Raw genomic sequence first — 19,929 nt, forward strand, 5'->3', positions numbered from 1 at the left:
TGCGAATGAAAAAATCTAACCACCCCAAAAAGCACATCTGTTGGTGGCGATCTCTGCAATCATCATTGTGCCTACGTCGGTTGTAAACTCTGTATTACACAACAGCAATTAAAAAGCTGACATGACATAAATATTTAGTCACGGCATGTGTCTACAGAAGTTAAATTTTGAATACACTACTATTTTAAAAATCATCACAAGGCTCTGAAATTGTTTAACTGCTAATTAGCTAAACAGTTGGGGGAAAAGCTGAAAATTTCACCTCTGGAGCTTAGTGTGACCCAGACATTTAACAGTCTGCCAGATGAAGGTTTCAAAATGTACATGCATCCAGTGTATGTGTCACAGTGGCTGGAAAGTTAGATTTCAAAACACCCAAGAAAAGTACGATCTGATTTGTTTCAGTTTTCCTTCCTGCCAAGAAAATTGCTTGTGCCCAGGCACCCCCCCAGGCAGCACCCGGAACAATGCAACTTTTTGGTTCTTGGAGAGGAACATGGACATAAGCACCGGGGACAAACCTGCAACTGGACACTTTGCAGGTGCAAGGCATTTTAAAACCCACATGGCAACCAAATTTTAGCAAGAAATGTACTGTCAGAAGTGCACCCTTAACCCTGGATGTTTTCAACATTCTGCAACAGAAAACACCAGCTAAAACAGTTTAGAGCTGCTGCTGAACCTACTTCACAAGTTTTTTAAAAACCCTTCTGTCCTTTATAGGGTTGACAGCCTCCAAAACTGTTCTGCAATTCTATTAATTATCTCTTCAAACACTGTCTCTCCTCTAAGAATGGCTGAGATTTCAAGAGAAACAGTAAACCTTGCTATTTAAAGGGAGTGCTGCATTTCCTTATTTAAAGATTTATGAAACATTTCTGTGCTATGCTTCACAAGCAATTTCCAACTCCATTTACTGAGCTTTCTAACACACACACACGAAAACCTCTGCGATGGAAGTGCACAGCAGAACTGATTACTCCGCAAGTCTAGAAATTCAGACTGTTGTCCAAGAGATACCAAGCAATAAGTTACTAAACAAAGGTGATAAAATATGAAAGAAACCCGATAGTGGTAAATGATAAGGACTCTATACAGATGTATATGAAAAACTCGGTCAAGAGCAAGAAAAATGGGAAGAGGGTAAAGTTACAGCCTCATTCACTCACCTAATCTCAAACAACAGGAAGAAATATCTTGACAGTACACAGAAGATAACAGGATGACCCCTACCAATAAATAATCCTGATTATCTGTAGCCTTTTATGCATTGTATTTTAAATACATATGCTTAAAATAAAAGGAAATCTCTTCACTACATTGAAAGCTCTCACACAGAATTTCCACAGTCCTTTTGCACACCAAGATGGTAAGTTTTACAGGCAGGTACTATCTGATGTGCATTCAAACATCACTCAAGAAACGGACCAATAAGCCTGTGGATCATATCCTCCTCGGTAATGCAATGCACCAGATGTTTAATAGTATATAACCTAAAAAAAAAATCTTACCATTTAAGAATACTAGGACTGCCTACCAAGACAGGAATAACCCACTTTTGTGCCTTAAGAGTATCATGTGCCTTGAAGACAAGTGTGATTGTGTCATGAGCAGTTTTCAGTTTGCTTACAGCTTGTTCTCAGTTTTCAAATCTGAAGCAGCACTCTGACTGCGGGCTGAAGCACATAACATTAAGAAACCCAACTCATTAATTAACAGGGGTTGCTTCATGTAGCACATCCATCACAAAGCCACAAGCTTGTTTTCCTCAGTTGTATGGACTAACAGCACACACCCTGAAGGTTATCCATAAAGATGCATATTTAATTTCTATTATAACTATCATGTCAGATAAGATATTCTTTTATCAGATAATGATTTCAAAAAGTACCAAACTTAACTAAAATAAACCCTTCACTCTCCTATTTGTACATGGTCTGAACAACCCCTCAAATGGCATAAAGTTGTTAGCAGCTCAGCTAAACCATGACAATTCCGAAACAAAAGGTGGGATGCCACCTTAATATAAAGCATCTATGACCATAATTCTCCACAACCCCATCCTCTCTTGAAAATCTGTTTTCTCATTGAATATAGAATCACAAATTCTACAGTCATTACCAAGGCCTACAAAAAGCAGAAAAGATCTCACACCAGAGGAAAAAAGGTCTTTTATCTTTTTCAGGAAGGAGATCAAGAATTTGCCACTCAAGTACATTAGGCAAGTACATCAAAGTATGATGATTTTCCACTAAAATACTCCATCACTTGCCCTCAGTTCGGTTCATGAGCATTTGACCTCCTCCCTACCTCCCAGCCCTGGTATCTCTTTTTCCAGGACAGAAAACATCACCAGCAAGAACAGAATTGGAATAAATTTTAACGATTCCCTTTTCTACAAGTAGTTAAACAGAGAACTACACAGTAGTTGCTTGCACACACTTCTGGGACCACCTGAAGAGTAGTAGAGGAGAGAAGACCCAAGTCAAACAACTGATGCCATTAATCCTTCCTTCCTGCTCTCTAGGAAACCACCAGCAGCTGAGTATTGCAAACCAAGTACTGCAGTTCTGAGTGAAACTTGCTGTCAAGTCCAGATGATGACACTGCTGCTGCTATTACTCTTGCCTACAAAGCATCACAGGTAGTTCCTACTGCAAAAGAAAGAGGCGGGGGCAGGGAGGGAAAGAAAGAAAAGATGACAGTAACATACCCGCAAGAGAAATCCCAGCAGAATGCCTGTACTGAATCAAAGTGTGAAAAGAACAGGTCAATGCAAATTATTGCTCTTCTGCATTATAAAAAACAGAAAACCAATGAAGCCTGAACACAGGGCAACAATGCTTCACGTACCTACAGAAGGACAAGCCTGGAGTTCCAGACCCCAGACTCTGCACAGCATCTCACACCTGCCTCTGCTTCCAAGCTATGTAATAGAGACTACATATGCCAAAATGTTTATGCCTAACATGCATTAACAAAAACTGTAGAATGTGATGGAAGCTCCCTCCTTCCCCAAGATTTTAAAAAAATTAATATATTTTAAAAACTGATGAGGTTTTCAGGGCACAGGCATCATATTTACTAACCCACTGCTCACATTCATTTCTTCTAATGCTCCCATAGACCTGCATTTACCTGTTACCCTTAACTAAGCTACAAGGCAACAGTCTGCGCTTGCAGTGTCCAGTGCAACGGGATTCTGATCTGCAAATACAACTCAAAGAGGAGGTAATGCAAATAAATAAAAAGGTTGGTCTTTTTACTAATATACATAATTTTAACCGCTAAAATTGTTTATCTACTACACAAATATTAACTTGAGATGCTTTGGTGTGATCTTTGATGGGCTAAATTTTCTTGGAAAGCCAAAGCTTCTCAAACTTAATAAATTTATGCTTACAAATTAGCTGGGAGACTATTCCAGGCTTCTAACGTAATACCAATATTTAATGGCAAATACTGTTCACTGATGCAGAAATTAATTTTTTTCACTTAATGCTAACATTAGGAAAGCATCACAAAAATCTGTTTCTGAAGTTTAGCACCATCGAATGCAAAGCCTCCTCTAATTTATCATCAACTATCATCATCCATGTTGCTTGTCCGCACTGAAGTTCCATGAGTTAACAATTGCACACACCTCTGCACGTCCAGAAAGCAGAAGACCAAGACACAGAATCGTCTAGGTTGGAAATGACCTTGAAGATCATCTAGTCCAACCATTAATCTAACATTGACACGATCAACTAGAAGCAGTAAGCTGTATTGGAAAGAAAATTAAATCTTGCCCTGGAGTGGATGGGGCAGGAGCTTATACCTGTACTACAGATTTTACAAAATACTGCTCATTTTGGTACTATTTTTAAATAGGCATTTTCAGAACACTAGATGGTAACTTAAACTCACAAACTGTGATTTAAAGTGAAACTTTTCAAAAATTTCCACATATCTTAGTATACCACTCCCTCCCATAGCCAATCAAGACACTGCATGATTAACATGGCTATCAGAAAAAGCCACATGAAAAACTTCACATATTTTCTCCTGTAAAACACAGTTCTTCATTTTGACACACATCTTATTCCCAGCAGGTGAGTTTACTTTGGCACTCCAGTTACTAAGTCTGTCTCATTCTGTTATATCTTCTCTGAACTCATGCACACATGAGGAATTATTATGCAAGTATAATATCTTGCATAATAATGTATTTTCCCTGTTTCCCCTCCCTCCCCACATAGCTGGCTTGCTCTCACTTAACCAAGGTTTTTTGTGGGTTTCCTTGTCTTTAAAGTATCTACTGAAGGGAAGTCAGAAAGATTCATCTTCCTATTCCACTGCTGAAGGAAGCAACAATTAAGTATGCTAAAAGCTTACACAGAGCTGTAAAGTTTAGAGAAAATGTTGTACTTTCATCATGAGAAACAGTTATCATTTTAAGACTGAAACTCATTCCTGACTTGGAGTATAAACTAGAATAGATACCGAACTTTGACTGGCTAACAGACTCACCAGCATCTCAGCATACCAGTCTCACAGGAAATGGACCTGTCATTTTACAAGTTATGTTTATTTCACAAAACAACTGCGAAGTGCTACAATGTTCTACTAGCTACTTCAAATTTTTAAAGCTAAGATGCCGCAAGTGATGGTCTATTTGGCCTTTCCTAATTCTTCAAAGAAACACTAGGTCTTCAAAAATATGACAGATGACCAAGTACCATCAGCTTTAGCACTCAGAGGGAACAAGTTAAATGTAGTGCATGAAGAGTGTCAGTTTAGCAATGCTGGGAACATCGAACTTCCTTGTTTCGATTTCTGAGTGTTCCTCCTCCCGATTTACCAATACGATTGCTAAGTTTTCTGCACACTTCACTACTCTGATAACCAGAAAATGGTCAATGCCCACTCATGATGCTGCCTGTGACTCTAGGTAAAGGAAATAACTAATCTAGCCCTGCTGGGTAGAAATTCATGGACATTATCTTCTTCGGAAAAATTCAGGAGTTGACAGAAGAGGATGCATTATTTTATAATGAAAGACAAGACTAAAAGCATCCCTTGAAGCTATAAGGTTAATATTTAGGGCAGTTCCAAAGGTGAGGTTAGAATTCTGACATTCTTTAACAGGTCTTAATGGTCTTATCTTAGAATATTGCTATTTGGATTCCACGTTTCAAGTCTGCAATCAGTGCTGTGCTTAAGCAAGAGAAGGTTAAAAACTGTATTAGGAACTTCCAGGACACTTAGTATTTTTAGTGCTTTGAATTATTCTTTAAGACACACACATAGCTTCAAAACTGATTTGCTAATCTCTTTATCATTACACTCTTGGACCACACAATAAACACCTAATTCAGGGAAGCAAAAATCTTACACCAAGGATCTCAAATTCAAATGCATGCAAAACTAATTCTGAGAAAGATCTGATGCAGACTGATGGGACAGCTGTTGCAGTGCTCCTAGATCTTTGGTCAGAACAGGTCTAAGGGAAGTAAGGGAGGAAAGGGTCTACATCTACATAAAGTCCAGGTGAGAGGCATATAGGGAAGCAAATAAGATGTTGATAATTACAGTGATAAATGAAAGGGTACCACAAGTTTTCTTCCAACATGAATGTATACAATAATCCTCGACTATGCAAAGAGTATTTTAACAAACATTTGTTCTGCAAAACAAATAGCCTAGGATGAACTACCCCTCAGGCTTCTGGGTTTGGGTGTTTTTTTCAGATGACTTGAAAGACAGTCATTTACCTAAAGTATGTCAACTTAAGTTTTGAAACTTGTTCAGGACCAAATCTAAAGTGAAATTAAATTACTTAAATAAGCATCATTTAACTTTAAGGTTTTGTAATAAGAAAAGGAAACTAATGTTTTTGCCAATGATTATTTCATTAACCTCTTTGTCAAAAATAGAATTTAACCCAAATAATTCAGTCATTTTAGTATTACTTCCTCTTTTGAAAAAAGCCACCATCCTCCATTACAGGCTTCACCAAAATCAGAAGCAACTCTTGCTTACTGTAAAAACACTGTATGAAAGACTATCACCTTACTGGGTGCACATTTGTTCACAGATAAAGCACCCCACCTTTTTAGAGTATCACTGTAATCAAAACTACTGGTAATTCAGGTTTTGACTCACTGTTAAAGGATGGACTCTTCCAATATTTGAGCTTGGATTTAAGGACAAAAATTCTTCCTTGCAAGTCAAAATAACTGGGCACAGATCCTCCTAAAAATTCCACTGATTCCTTGAATCCAGGCAGTTAAAATACACAATGTGAATTAATAAACAAAAAAATATAATCATAACAAAATGGATTATAAACTAAGCTGCAACAGGTTCATAAAAAAGGATCCCCCTCTTCTTTATAATATGAATCTTTTAGACATCTATTAAAGAATTAGACAACAAGCTTTAAACAGGAACAGGGACACAAATCCAAGATCTTGGAGACATGCCAATGTAGGCAACGATATTTTGCCCAAATTGTTTGCCTTGCTTTTTTAAACAGCAACATGTTGACCATTTTCTGTCCCTATCCGTCAGGCAGCAACAACATTGAATGGGAACAAAACTCTGAGATAAGACTGCCAATTCTGCACATACAGGTAGCTCAGCACTGAAAGCAACCGTGCCCTGATGCATTCTTCCCTTTTGCTCTATTTTTCAAATTCCTAGAACAAGAATCAGAAACCAGTAGGATACATCAAAACATTTGAGCATAAACCTTCAGCACCAGGGTACGAAAAAGCAAGCTACTTTGGACATTGGCCTGTTGATTCATCAGTTCCTTGTTTGAACAACAGTCAGAGTCAGACTCTGTTGTGGGGCAACCTGTGACAGCATCACAACCTGTAAAAATATGCTTATGGATACCAACACTGACCAAAACCAAAACCATAAAGCTGCCAAGAGACCTCACTGTAAAGCTTCTCAAGCATTTCATTAAGTTTCTGACAAATGAGATTTATCAGATAGTTAAAATATATTTTCCTTGACATAATTACTATTTAACTAATATTTTGTTTCTCAAGATTCCCTGTCAGATTACTGACATACTGTGATTATAAAATATTTGAAAATAGTTTACAGAAGAATAGGTCTGCTGAGAAATATGGAGAAACACTTTTAATAGAATAACAGAAATCTATACTTTTTTCAAGTAAGTTTGTGAATCCATTACCTAGACAGATGGAAGTCTACCTTATGAATATCATCAATAAAGTATTAATTTTCATCATTGTTGCTTATTTCCAGAAGCTCGCAGGTAAGGGCCAGTATGAAGTTGAGGGGGAATTAATCTAAGCGAAGGGAAAATACTGGTCTGATACTTGTGCAAGAAAACACAGGAAATCTAAAAGCAAAATTAAGTGATACAATATTTTGATGTGCAAAATGCCCAGCACAAGCTTAAGATAAAATAACTGTATGTTCTACAACTACACTCAAAACTCAGCATATTCCTGAACAAGTCCCACGTGAACTCCTGATAGCATCTGAAGGTGTAATTTCCAAAGTCTCTGTTGCCAGTGTTTGCTGTTTTCAATAGTGAAAGTGATACAGGCATTTCAGGAATGAGTACCTCAGATAAAGCCATTCTGGGTCTAATTCATCGTAAGCTACCATGCCAGATAGAAACACAGATGCCTACAGACATCTACCTATATGTGCAACAGCCCAAAACTAGAAGTCGTATATAGCTACTACTACCACCTTAAATACATGTACACTGAACTTGATATCCATGAACTCTAGGTGGCCATAAAAGCAATCCCGAATGAACCTTTACTGTAGGATATACTCTTGGGGACACCAGCTCCTTACATGCCAACAGCCTTATGCGAATAACAACAGAGCTGCTGGAAGTGCAGAGGCGGCAATCCATTCAGCTTATGAACGACTGATTCCTTTTGTATTACATCATTCAACTACCCATTAAGGAGCTGGACTGACAGGATCCAGAATATGCATAGCCCAGCCCTCCATGGTAAACGAGCGTTAGAAAAGATTAAGGCTCAAAAGAAATTGGTGATTCATCAGGGCGTCAAAACAGCGTTTCCCCAATTCCCTGCAATGTTCTAGGCCAAGTAGCAAGCCACATATTAGTAACCCCTGCCAGACTTCCAATTTTGGAGTTAATTGCTGTTCCTGAAACACATACCCAGACACAAAATACCTGCAGCAGTACACATCACAGAACCAACCCTGTCATGGCTATCCTAATCGCACAATTATGCTGTATTACAGTCACACCTAATTTAAGTACTCCAAAGTACCTCTGTTGTCTGAAGCTATTACTCTGTAGCACCTGCTTCCTAATAGAAGGGGGGACACCCGCCTTTAGGAAGGGTACATAGCAGCAACACACACAGAACACACAAATGTGAAAGATCAATAAAAAAAATTGTAAGTCTTTGGCTCCAGCACAAGACCAAAACTAAAGAAATATCAGCTATGACCCAATTAATAGAATTTGCTTCTCTTGCACTACTTTGTGGAACTTGGCTAGATTAATTTAAATGAATGAGTGGTACAGAAATCAACTTCTAGGCTCCTGTTTCTAACAATTTCCTCAGACTTACTGGTTTTAAATAAATATTTTATCATGAGCCAGTCAAAAACAGCATATCCTTAAAGAGAAAGAAACAGATTGTTGAAATAGCAATGGGTCTTCTTCAATTATGCAGTATTTACAGCACCAAATTATTTTTATTGACCAGGAGAAATATCGAGTTTTATATTCAGAGAAAGTGCTTCGGAGGTATTCTATTTTCATGTTTGACTGTTACCACACACTAGCTTGTCTTGAGTTTAGCACAGAGTAATTAATACATAGGAAAAGAACACAGAACTTCCCCAAAGCATTAGCTTATAACTGTATTTACAAAATTTTCAATTGGTACCTTTGATAAAGCACATTACCATTTCAGTGGGGAACAGGATATATGCATACATGTTCTCTTTTTTGAGGTATCACACAAAACTAGCATTATTTCAAATTTAAGTTTTAGATCGCTTCCCCCTTCCTAACTGACTGGCTTACATGGTGAAATCCACCTGTCTAGATGTTGTTTTGTACAGACCAAAACGATTGTATTTTGTATTAGTTTCAGCATTAGTATGCCTTGCTTTGGAACCCACATTGCTCAAATACCTTTCCAGGGCCTTTACTACAAGAGTGGCTTTTACTCTCATCTTCTACACAGTTCTCCACATACTATTGCCTCTTTCAAAACTGTAGGGGGAGGGGTTAATTTTCTTCCTTAAAACGTTCTGTTTTGTAACATCCTTCCTTTCCTGCTGGTACCTGTGTGCCCATTTTGAATGCAAATACAAGAAACTTGCAATACTCATGTTAGTTTAATATCACTGATTACATACCAGAATAAATGCAGTCAAACATTATTTTCCACAGTTATTTTTAAGAGTTACACAAACTTGTCTAAAAATGTCATTTTGCTAGTAAATGCTTAAAGGAACAGAACACTGTGTAAACCACATTTTTAACAACTTCTTACATCATATAACAGTTCCTCACATGTGTGCATACACATACAAAAAACCACACTCCCAAAGCTTGATATTCTCCAGACCTGAAACTGTGTTTCTTTCCTTCCTTCATCTGGTCTCTTTTGCCTTTTCCTCAGCGTCAGTGATAGCTTTCTTGAAACTGCATTTGTTAGCTACTTCTACAGCCACCTTTGCACCTTCCTTCACAGAACACCTCCAAAACAAGAATGCTCTCCAAGAAGATCGATAAGGCCGATGCCCTTGACAAAACCTGCTCCTTCCAACACAGGCATGAGAAAAGATAAGTCAAGTGCTCTACATGCTTATTTGTGTACCTTACCTATTAATTTTTGAGAATGGGAATGTCTGATGAATATATACAGGCACCACAGAATTAAACATTAATGGCACTGAAGGACCAAAAAGCCACCTAATTTAGAAAAATTAAACTGATGAAACAGCTACACCTAATTACTTTGTTCTTTATAATTCCTTGCTTGCTACCTTTCAGCTGTCACTTTAGATTTGTCACGCAATAAGGCCAGAAACATGCCTCTTCTGTGTCTAGCATGTGCATTTTGTGAGGTAATGTAATAAATATTTAACAAAGAGTTTATATTACCATGCCAATTAAGCTCACAACTGATTTAAAGCCAAAGCCACTGCCAGATATGAGACTTAAGAGACACAGCAACAGATCTCCACAGAACATGATTAGACAAACCTGACTGTATTTATTTTCCATTTCAGGCTAAACAGAACCAGAAATTGCCTACATAGTTACCACATGTCTCTAACAAAAAAACCCAAATCCCAAAGCTCCCACAGCTGCCTCCAGTTCCAGATCTTCCATCTTGCTCTGTACTGAACAGATTTAAGTTCCAGCCACATATCTAAACAATATATATGTACATGTCAGTCATCCATACCTTTCTATGTGTTTATTTGCACTAGTGCAAGCCATAAAAAGCAACCAAGGCAGAACACACTTGCCCTGACACCTTTATTCCCTCGAGGCACTTGTGTGTAAACACTTGAAAAAACAGAAAGAATTACAAGGGAAACAATTCAGTCTAACCCAGAACATTGTGTGCACTTAAGGACCTGATTATATACCATGAAAATACACAGTCACTTATTTAGGATCATCCAAAAGGTCAAATGTTTTCTATTAATTCATTTACACAAACCTTTTATTTCAGTTTCAATTAGGATTTTTTTTCTTCCCAGAATTGTAAAACCAATTAAACATAAGAGAAATTTCAGCTTCCGTATACATGGTATACACATATAAATGGCAACACACCTAGAAGAGTAAAATTTCCTCCGGACATTACATATAAAATACATACTGTTTTCTCTATGTGCTTTATCAGGCCCCATGCTGGTTTTCTCCTCCCTTTCACTTCCCATAAAAAAATAACAGTAATAAAAAAATTAGTAAATATCAATGTTGTTCTAATAGTGATTAAGCTGATCAGCTTCATATCTCAAGAATTAACTTGAAGAAATGCTTACAAGTCAGCAGGAAGCAAGTGAAAGTTCAACTGATAAAAACAGTTACCAGATCAGAATCAAAACCCTAGAGTTGTGAAATCCCAGCAAGTTTAAAAAAAGAACACAACATGCTTTGACCTTTGAAAATGTATCCAATCCGTAAAAACCTGATAAGCTTGACATGAAACATAAACCACACGAAAGGTTAAAGCCTTTCAATAGAGATCCTGAAGCAGTACTTAAGATTCCTACTCCAATTTTACTAAGGATTCAGACGGAGACCAACAAAACTAGGCCAGAGACAAGACACAGGCTGGGAAGCCAGAATTCCCATGGTTTCACCCCAACCGTGACTCAAGTTTAAACAGTGGTTTTGAAACCAGCTCTCTCTCTGTGGCCACAGGCAAGTCTTAACCACTTTTCCTCAATTCCCTTACCTGCAGAATAAAAATAATTATACTTATCTGCCACACAGGAATCTTGTACAACATTGTTTGGCAAGCGCACATCTGTTTAGACTGTGGACAAAGCTACATAGTAATTTTGAGCATCTACACAAACTGAAACCGAGAGTGAAAACAACTTGGCTGAAGCAGCTAGCGAAGGCCCAACAACAACAGAATCCTCGGTGCGAAACACCATTTGTGTGGTGGCTGCTTTTCCAAGTAGTGCTTCATAACCTGCGAGCACAGCTGGCCCGCTGGCTCCTGCGGAATCCATTCACCTATTCCGGACACAGCTCTCGTCAAAGTCAGCGCTGCCCTGCATCTGCCCGGGGCCATCGGCGAGGGGCTGGAACGGCCTGCGCCACCGCTTACTCCAGCCGCGCTCCTGGAGAGGGGGGTCGCAGCTCCCCGGCCGCCCAGGGCGGACAGCGCTATCCAGCCAGTGCCCCGGGCAAGCCCACACACCACCCGCCCCGTTCCCCGCGGTCTCCAAAGGCGCTCGCACCTGCGGACCACGGAGATCTCCTGCAGCGCCAAACCGGCGCGGGGGGGGGGGGGGGGGCAAAACCCGTTCGGGGCCGGGGCAGAGAGCGCCGCTCAGGGAGGCCACGGTGCGGGAGCGGCCCCGGCGGCCCAGCCCGGCGACTCGCCCTACCCCCCGCCACCATCAAGGCCCCGAGCCGGGATCCCTCCTCCTCCCTCCTACCTCTCCCCGGGGAACCGCCTCGGGTGGGAAGATGGCGGCTCCGGCCGCCTCCCCGGTGCGAGGGGGGTGGCGGGTGGCGGAACGGGGGGGTGTCTCTCCCCGTCCAGCTCCGCCATTCCCCCTCACACCGGGGGACGGGGGGTGGGGAGAGCGGCCCGAGCGGGCGCCGGTGCCGGGAAAGCGCGGGCCCCGGGAGGCCCCTCGCACTCACCTGTCACCAGCAACCGCCGCCGCCCTCGGGACGGGCCTCGACGGGGAGAAGACGGTCGGGCGCGGGGCGGGTCTCCGCTGGCGACGGGGCCTCTCGCTCCTGCCGGGCTTTCCGCTAGCGCCGGAGCCTCTCGCTGCGCCGCCGCCGCCGCCGGGGCCTCGCCGCCGCCGGATGCCAGGAGGAGGAGAGCGGAGAGCGGGGCGAGGGCCGGGAGGAGGAGCAGGCGGCGGCAGCACAGCGGGGAGGGGGGGGCGCGGAGGAGGAGGAGGCGGCGGCGGCGGCGGCGGCTCCGGGGCCCGAAACGTCTCCGAGCCGAGACTCAACCACCCGCTCGCATGAGAGACCCGCTTCCGGCTCCTGGCGGAAGTCCCTCCTCCGCCGGCGGAAGGGATTGGCCAGCGACGCCGCGCGAAGCGGCGCGCTCGGCCGGCACCAGTGCCCGCGGATTGGCGGAGGGGACCCCGCGCGCGCCGTGACGCGCGGCCGCACGTGACGCGCCTGACGTCACCCGCTCTGAATGAGCGCGCGGAGGCGGGCCGGCACCGCCCGCCCAGCCGAGGCATTTTATCTCCTCGCACTTGCCGTAGCCCCGCCGGCGGGGCGGGGCGAGGCGGGCCCGGCCCGGCCCGGCGCGGCCCCTCCCCTCCCCTCCCCTCCCCTCCCCTCCCCTCCCCTCCCCTCCCCTCCCCTCCTCTCGCCGGGCCCTTCCCTGGCCGCTCTTCTCGGCGCTGCCGCGGCCGGGCGCCACCGACTCCCCTCCCCGGCCGCCCGGCACGGCCCCGAGGTCGTGTCGATCGCTTCCCCGGTAACGGGGAAGTGGCGCCTCCCGCCGCGGTGGGTGCCTTGTGGCTGGGGGCACCGTCCCGCCTCCCCCGGGCGCCCTGGCGGGGCCTCGGTGCGGCGCTCAGGGGAGCGCGGCCGGCGCAGCGCGGCAGGCGCTCGGGCAGCGTTCCCTTTTCCAAGGAGAAAGGGATAGGGGTGGCGGCAGCAGCTCGTGTCCTGCGGCCAGCGGGCCGTGGCGGCGCGGCCGGGTGGGTGCCGTGCCGCACCAGGGCCTGCCCCTGCCGAGGGCTGCAGCTCTGCGAACGCTCTCGGGTCTCGGCGTTGACAGAGGGCGGGTTGTCGTCTTCTGAAAGGCTGTCACAGCAACAGCGGGAGGATCCAGATGCCTGCCCAGAATTACAGACCCTGCCGGAGAATAGTCTAGCTATAAATATAGCAGCTTCTGGGAAGTAGTGGTGGCTTCAAAAGGAAGTGATAAACATAAATAGGAGGCTTTTAGGAGAAGAATTATTTCATGAAGGAGCCTTTTGTTTCATGTGGGTTATGAAAACCAGGAGACCATTCTCTCAGTAGGTCTATTCTGATTTCTTGGACTCCGTTTCGCAAGTTGGGAAATAGAATATATCTTCAGTTACATAAAACCGCGGTGAAGTCCAAGAGATTCAAGAGTTCTTTTGTTTGACCAAATAACAAACAAGTCTTGTCAAACAGTTCTAGTTATTTAGGACAGATCATAATTTGTTTTTAACTACAGTAATGAGGCAAATGAAACGTGGTTTCTTCTCAGGACTTCAAAAAAACCACTAGAAAGAGTCATCTTCCAGGACTGCTCCCAGTCCTTAGCTTACCTTCTACCTCAAATGCGGCAAAACTACATCAGCTTACAACCAGCTGGCAATAGTTATCTGTACCATGCATTGCTGTCTATCTTTGCATCTCAGGAATGAATCCAGATAGGGCCTTCTGGATCCTGTTTTTAATCCTTACTGATAAGAGTCATTCCTGCCTTCAGGCCATCTGCTAGAAATTCCCATAGAGACAATACTGCAGTTAACTTAGGAGACCTCTTCTAAGGACACCCAAGTACCCTTCGGAACTGTTTTCGAGGTTGCTGTATTGTTCCAAATTCCTAGCTAGTAGAGGCAATACAGCACATGGTAGTGCCTGAAATGAGGTCAGGTCTTATCAGACATGAAGCTTTACTGTTCATCTGAAGGAAGAGTGTCTCAGTGTTCATTCTTGGACAAACAAGAGCTTCTGCGAGCACAGGTGGTGTTTTCCATATTAAGTTGTTTCAGTTTTACAGAATTGTTATGAGGAAGAAACTCTGAGCAAAAGAATGTGGCTAGGGTAGGGCCTGATCAGGAAAAGGAATAAAACTTAGCTTTGAGCATAGGTATTTAGAAGGACAGAAGATGCCTCAAGCAGTGCAGGAAGTATGACTGATGCATTAGGTGGTCACCATGCAGCTGCTATATAAAGAATTGATTACTTAAGAGTCTGAAACAGTGAAACAATTGCTATTCCTAATTCTTTTTTATTTTATAAAGAAGCTCGCTATAATCTTGTTCTTTAATGCCAGACTATTTTTCAGCAGACTTGCTGAAAAAGTTCTTGTTGAGAAAAAAAAAAAAAGGTCTAATTTTAAGCTCTCAAACATCATGAACCCCATTATATCCTTGTTCTAAAGGAGCCTCAAAATTCCTGATACTCACCCCTTTAGACATACAGTCTCCATGTCTCCCCCAAGGTGTACCCCCATGCAACACTACGGCAGAAAACCAAACACATCAGATCCATAAGACTGCACTGTATCATTCCTTCCGCTGACTCAGGGTTTATGACTGCAAGTGCTCACCTTCTCCCTTTCTGTAACTGAAGGAATGTGAGAGAGGGAGAAAATGATTGATTCCTGTCAAAGACCAGCACATGGAGACAGCCTCATTGTCAGTAGTTGTTTTCTTTAATGGATAGAGCGTGTTCTGTTTTGGATTTTTTTCCCCAAAGCAGCTTACCTGTGTTATTAAAGGAGAAAAATACTCCGAGACTAAATTTTTTAAAAGCCCAATGTATAAAAGTGTTCTATGTTGATAGACATCTCAATATATATGTGTTGGGTTTATGATTATTATTTTCTTATTGTTAAGTTTTGTGGCTGAGTAACAGTCAAACTAATGCACTTTTTCCATAAAGTAATACAAGTTTTCTGCTTGCCTGGGCCACTTCTAATTCTCTTCTCAGTGTGGGGGATGTAGAACTTAATCACTGAATGCTTCCATTTTTTAATGGCACACTTCTGAGATCAAAGAGATTTAATGTTTTTCCTTGGTATGCTGGTAGCTGAGAAATATGTCCACAGATATGAGTAAAATATTATGACTTGACAATGGATGCTGTGTGGTAATGCTCCTGTTTCTTCTATAGCTCAAACTCAGCAGCCTGGAGAGAGAGTGCATCTCTGAAGGAACAATGTGAGTGAACAATAGGATTATTAGTCTACAAAAATCAAGCAAGATTAGACTAACTAGTTGGTTCTTTCTTCATCTGTGGTCAGACAGGTGTAGAAGGGACTATGTAAGTTACTTCTCAATATACTAGTGTTATTAAAGTTCTATTTTTGTAAGTTTTTTTAATCAGGATTTCTAGTTCAGCAAAAAAGAATGAGGTATTTGGTATACTTAAGAAGGTAACTCCTTATGAAGAGGAACTGCAAAAAATACAGTATTCCTGGAAGCTAAACCTAGAATTGAGCAGTCAGAAACTCAAACCCTTAAAAATCACTAAATGTAACTTCAGCTTTACAGTCTTTATGATTTCCTCTATAATACAAAAGATAGTATTTTCTTCCTCACAAGAGCATAGAGGATTCATTCATTAAAGTTTGTGAAGCACTGGGGTGACATGATAAAAACTTCCACTGAAACAGGACTAGATTTCTGCTTCGGAAGGAAGTTCCTATTTTGGGCCACCTTTTTTTCCCCCCCCTTTTCACTCTAAAACGCACTGTAGTAGTTGCATTCTCAAAATATTTTATCCTGCAGATCTATAGGATAAGGCTTCATGAATCACCAGTATTTAAGAACTTCTGTCCTGGAACACTTGCCAAAACCCACAAACCATTCAATACTTTGCAGTTTGTGAGATCTTATGAGCAAAGTAGTATTTTACAGTTCCTGATGCTGTTACCCAACTTTGCAGGAAGAGAGAATTCTTTTCAAATGTAAGATACTAAATGATTGCACGCAGTGGGCTATTCGTGTCATAAAACTGCAACTTAAATAGAATCCAGTAATCATTCTGCATTGCATTGATATGGTGAGTGGCATTTTAAATATATATTATTTCTACAACAGTATCTTTCACAGGTCACAAGTAAATAGTTGACTGTCTGTGTAAAAGCCCCTATTCCAAGTAGACTACCATCTCAACAGTCAAAGCAGACAAAGATGAGGAGAAATTAAATACTGCTTCCAGAGGGAGGGGAAAGTAAGAGAGATTAAGTGACCTGCCAAAAGATTATACAAGATACCTGCATTTGAGTCTCAGCTGTATATGGAATCCTATAGTTTAGTGAAATGTTCCTTTGTAGCTTTGTAGCTAAATGAAAATTATCAAGGAAACTGATAGAAGTCCATCATTGATCACATAAATTTATGATCCCTGTTATTCATGCATCTCTAACTGTAGGAATGATCCAGGTTCAGATGAGGTAGCCAGAGATATGTTCCAATATAACTTTTCTTCTTATTTGATTTTTAATGACATAACCTTCATTTTCTCAACTAAGCGCATATGTGTAATACAGAGTGTTCAGTCCCAACAAAACCAGATATGATAATTTAGATTTGTTTTTTTTCTAGTTGAAGAATCGTTTGTAGCATAGTGGTGGGGCTATCGTGAGAGAATTTCGTAATTATATCCAGTGCCACAATTCAGTTTGACTGCAGTGATATTCCAATACACAGATAGCAGTGCTGAGTACCTACACGTGATTGACAACATGAACATGTGCACTTTCTGACTTTCTTGGATCAGCTGCTATGTTTGGTAACAAACCTTGTAAAGTGCTGCCATAGAACTAGTACAAACAAAACTACACTTAGCAGATTTTTCCCTCTAGCCTTGTCCCTTTGGCAGGTTAGTCATATTTCTTTAAGACATAGAGACCATTTTAAAATAAGGTTGTGGTGTAGGTGCCAACCATCGTTAAACCTTGGTTTTCATTAATGCAGTATAAAAAAGCCTAAGCTGTAGATGGTATCATAAATACTTAAACCATTGTTAACAGCAGCTGATTACAAACATTCAGGAGATGGTTTAACAGTAATAATTGCTGTTAATTGGGCATAATCACAAGTCTGAAAATTACCGTTCTATTTCATGGACTTTACACTACCATCGGACTGACTGGTTGTACAGGCCTTAGTCTGTCTATATGTAGCCGGTCTGTAGGAGAGTCAGGTCATGAAACCTAATCTCTTCTGTTCCAGGTTTGAGCAATATACTGTCTTCAGTTTAGTTATTGTTCGTCAGTGAGAATATTTGTTTCTTTAGCTTGAACCCATTTTTAAAAGCTAATTAAACCTTAATGAGAAATCGTTTATGTAAATTTTGTGGCTGAGTAAGAATTTTCTGAAGGGATCTGAAATCCACCCAGATTTTCTTACCAGTAAGCATGTTAGCAATTTTTTGCCTTTGTACTTATTTTTGTTATTCTAGCACTATTGTTTCTGAGTACTTCACAACATTCTTTAAATATCATTGTAATAACTGTGTGAAGTATGAGTGTATTTATTCCCAATCAAGAGGTGGCAAACTAAGGCATGAAGATGTTTGAGTTCAGTGTTGTAACTGGTCCTGTGCAAAAGTTGTGTCTGCTCTGAAAAATGATTATACTTTTGTATTTCTGTCCTCTTGAGCCCTATACTAAGATTCAGTGGGGACCATATATGCATATATTTTTATTTTCCAAACTTCCCATTTCAAACATGAGCATCTTTAATTGTATTTCCTGCTCTTGTTGTCATAGATGATAAAAAGATTTTCTTTTTCTTTTTTTTTTTCTTTTGGATGCAATTTTGATTCTCTCATTCTCAATTATGTTGGAGATCTGTGAAGAAATTGCATGCAAACTTTCAGGCCATTAGATGAATAATTTTCAAAGCTATGGATATCAAATGTTTGTAGTTATACAAGGCAAATATTGTATAAGGCATAATAGTGAGCTGGGATAAAACTTTGAAAGATGATAACTTAGATGTTGAAGACTTGAAAAATAAGCAAATGCCCTCTATTGAAACATATTTGTGGCACCTTTGTTTCCAGTCATTCAGGAAAAATATAGTCCTCAACTGAAATTAAAATTTTGTTTGGCCATTAGTCAATGTAGCATCAGATAGACTTTTTAATGTGACCCGCCTATCATAACAGAGTATTATGTAAAAAAAAGACCAAATGTAGAACTCAGAAAGTATCTCTTTTTTGAAGTTTATTCAGGCCAAATGAAACATTAATTACAAAAATTGTGGTTCTAAAGCAACACTTTTCCCTGAATCTAGTGTTAGTCATATCACTAAATATTATGGCGTGTGTTATTAATATAGAACATAATTTAAATCACAGAGCTCTCCTAAATTTTCAATTTACTTAGCAAAATGTGGTTTTCTGGTTTAACTCTGCATCAAATATCTCTTTGTGACACAGAAATGCAGAAGTTTTTAAAAGACAATTCATCAGAAGTCTATCTGTTCAATTATAGCAATAATGAAGATCCTTTAGCTCTTGTTCATGGGCACATATTCCTCAATGGATAAAGAAGCAAATCTGAAATGGTAAAACTTAATAATGAAGAGTTAGCAGATTCTCTACTCACTTTTCTTGAATGTTCCATCTGAACTTGAAAACTGTATTGCTAATTGGTTATAGAGACATACCATTCTCCTTGTATAAATAACTGTACAGTGTCGAAGGACAAGGAGACTGAAGTCTTCACCTTGTCTTTTACAGAAATTGATGTTTTCATATCAATTGATATTTTCATATGATAGGTATAACATTAAATCTGTGCTGGCTGTGCATTCTGCTCACACCTGTATTTACACAGGGTGTGCCTGATTTAATATAGGGGAGAAAGGGATTTTTTTCCTATCAAATTGGGCTGTGGATGGATTATGAAGCTGGGATAGTGTAATTCTTGTAATAGAGCTGTAAGGGTGGGACTCTGGTATTTCTAAGAGGTCATACTTGCAGCATGGTGACAGTGCAGTCTGGTTCATTGGGGGACAGGCAAGACTGTACTGACAGAGGAAGGGAAGAGGTACATTGTCTTTTGCTCTTCAGAGTCAATTTCTTGTAATCTGCATGGTCAGAGTGATGTTGCTTCAACTGGGCAGCTTCAGGGTTGTTCTTCTCCTTCCCTATCAAATGCCTACAATAGCGGGATGCTGAGGGTGTTAATCTACTCTGAACAGAAGAAAACTGCTGTGGAATGCTATTTCATATGTGTATTGGATACAAGACAGGTTATCTATAGTGAAGTGGGTAAAAGTTTCAGGTTTATAATAAAGAGCATTTGATGGAGACTGGTAAATGTGCAGGAAATTCAGACATCGTTTAGTATTTCAAATGCCATAAACCAGTGACTATCATTAGTTTAAAAAATACTTTGAAATACTGTGGGCTAGTTGTAGGGTGTGAGAGATGCTTTAATGTCAGCGTGCTGGATAGTCCTTTTCATCAGGAGTTCCTAAGTGCATAGTGGGTTGCAG

At 41.0% G+C, this 19,929-nt stretch overlaps 1 protein-coding gene across 1 annotated transcript in view; it reads right to left on the bottom strand.

Annotated features, from left to right (window-relative positions):
• Window positions 1-12,741, bottom strand: part of LARP4B (La ribonucleoprotein 4B) — a 59,909-nt gene extending 47,168 nt beyond the window's left edge. Inside the window, exon 1 of the mRNA XM_074831936.1 lies at window positions 12,380-12,741. The gene's annotated coding sequence lies outside the window, so the exon portion shown is untranslated. The remainder of the gene's footprint in view (window positions 1-12,379) is intronic.
• Between the last annotated feature and the right edge of the window lie 7,188 nt (window positions 12,742-19,929).

The sequence above is a fragment of the Strix aluco genome, chromosome 1, assembly GCF_031877795.1.
Source record: "Strix aluco isolate bStrAlu1 chromosome 1, bStrAlu1.hap1, whole genome shotgun sequence".
In the NCBI taxonomy this organism is placed as follows: Eukaryota; Metazoa; Chordata; class Aves; order Strigiformes; family Strigidae; genus Strix; species Strix aluco.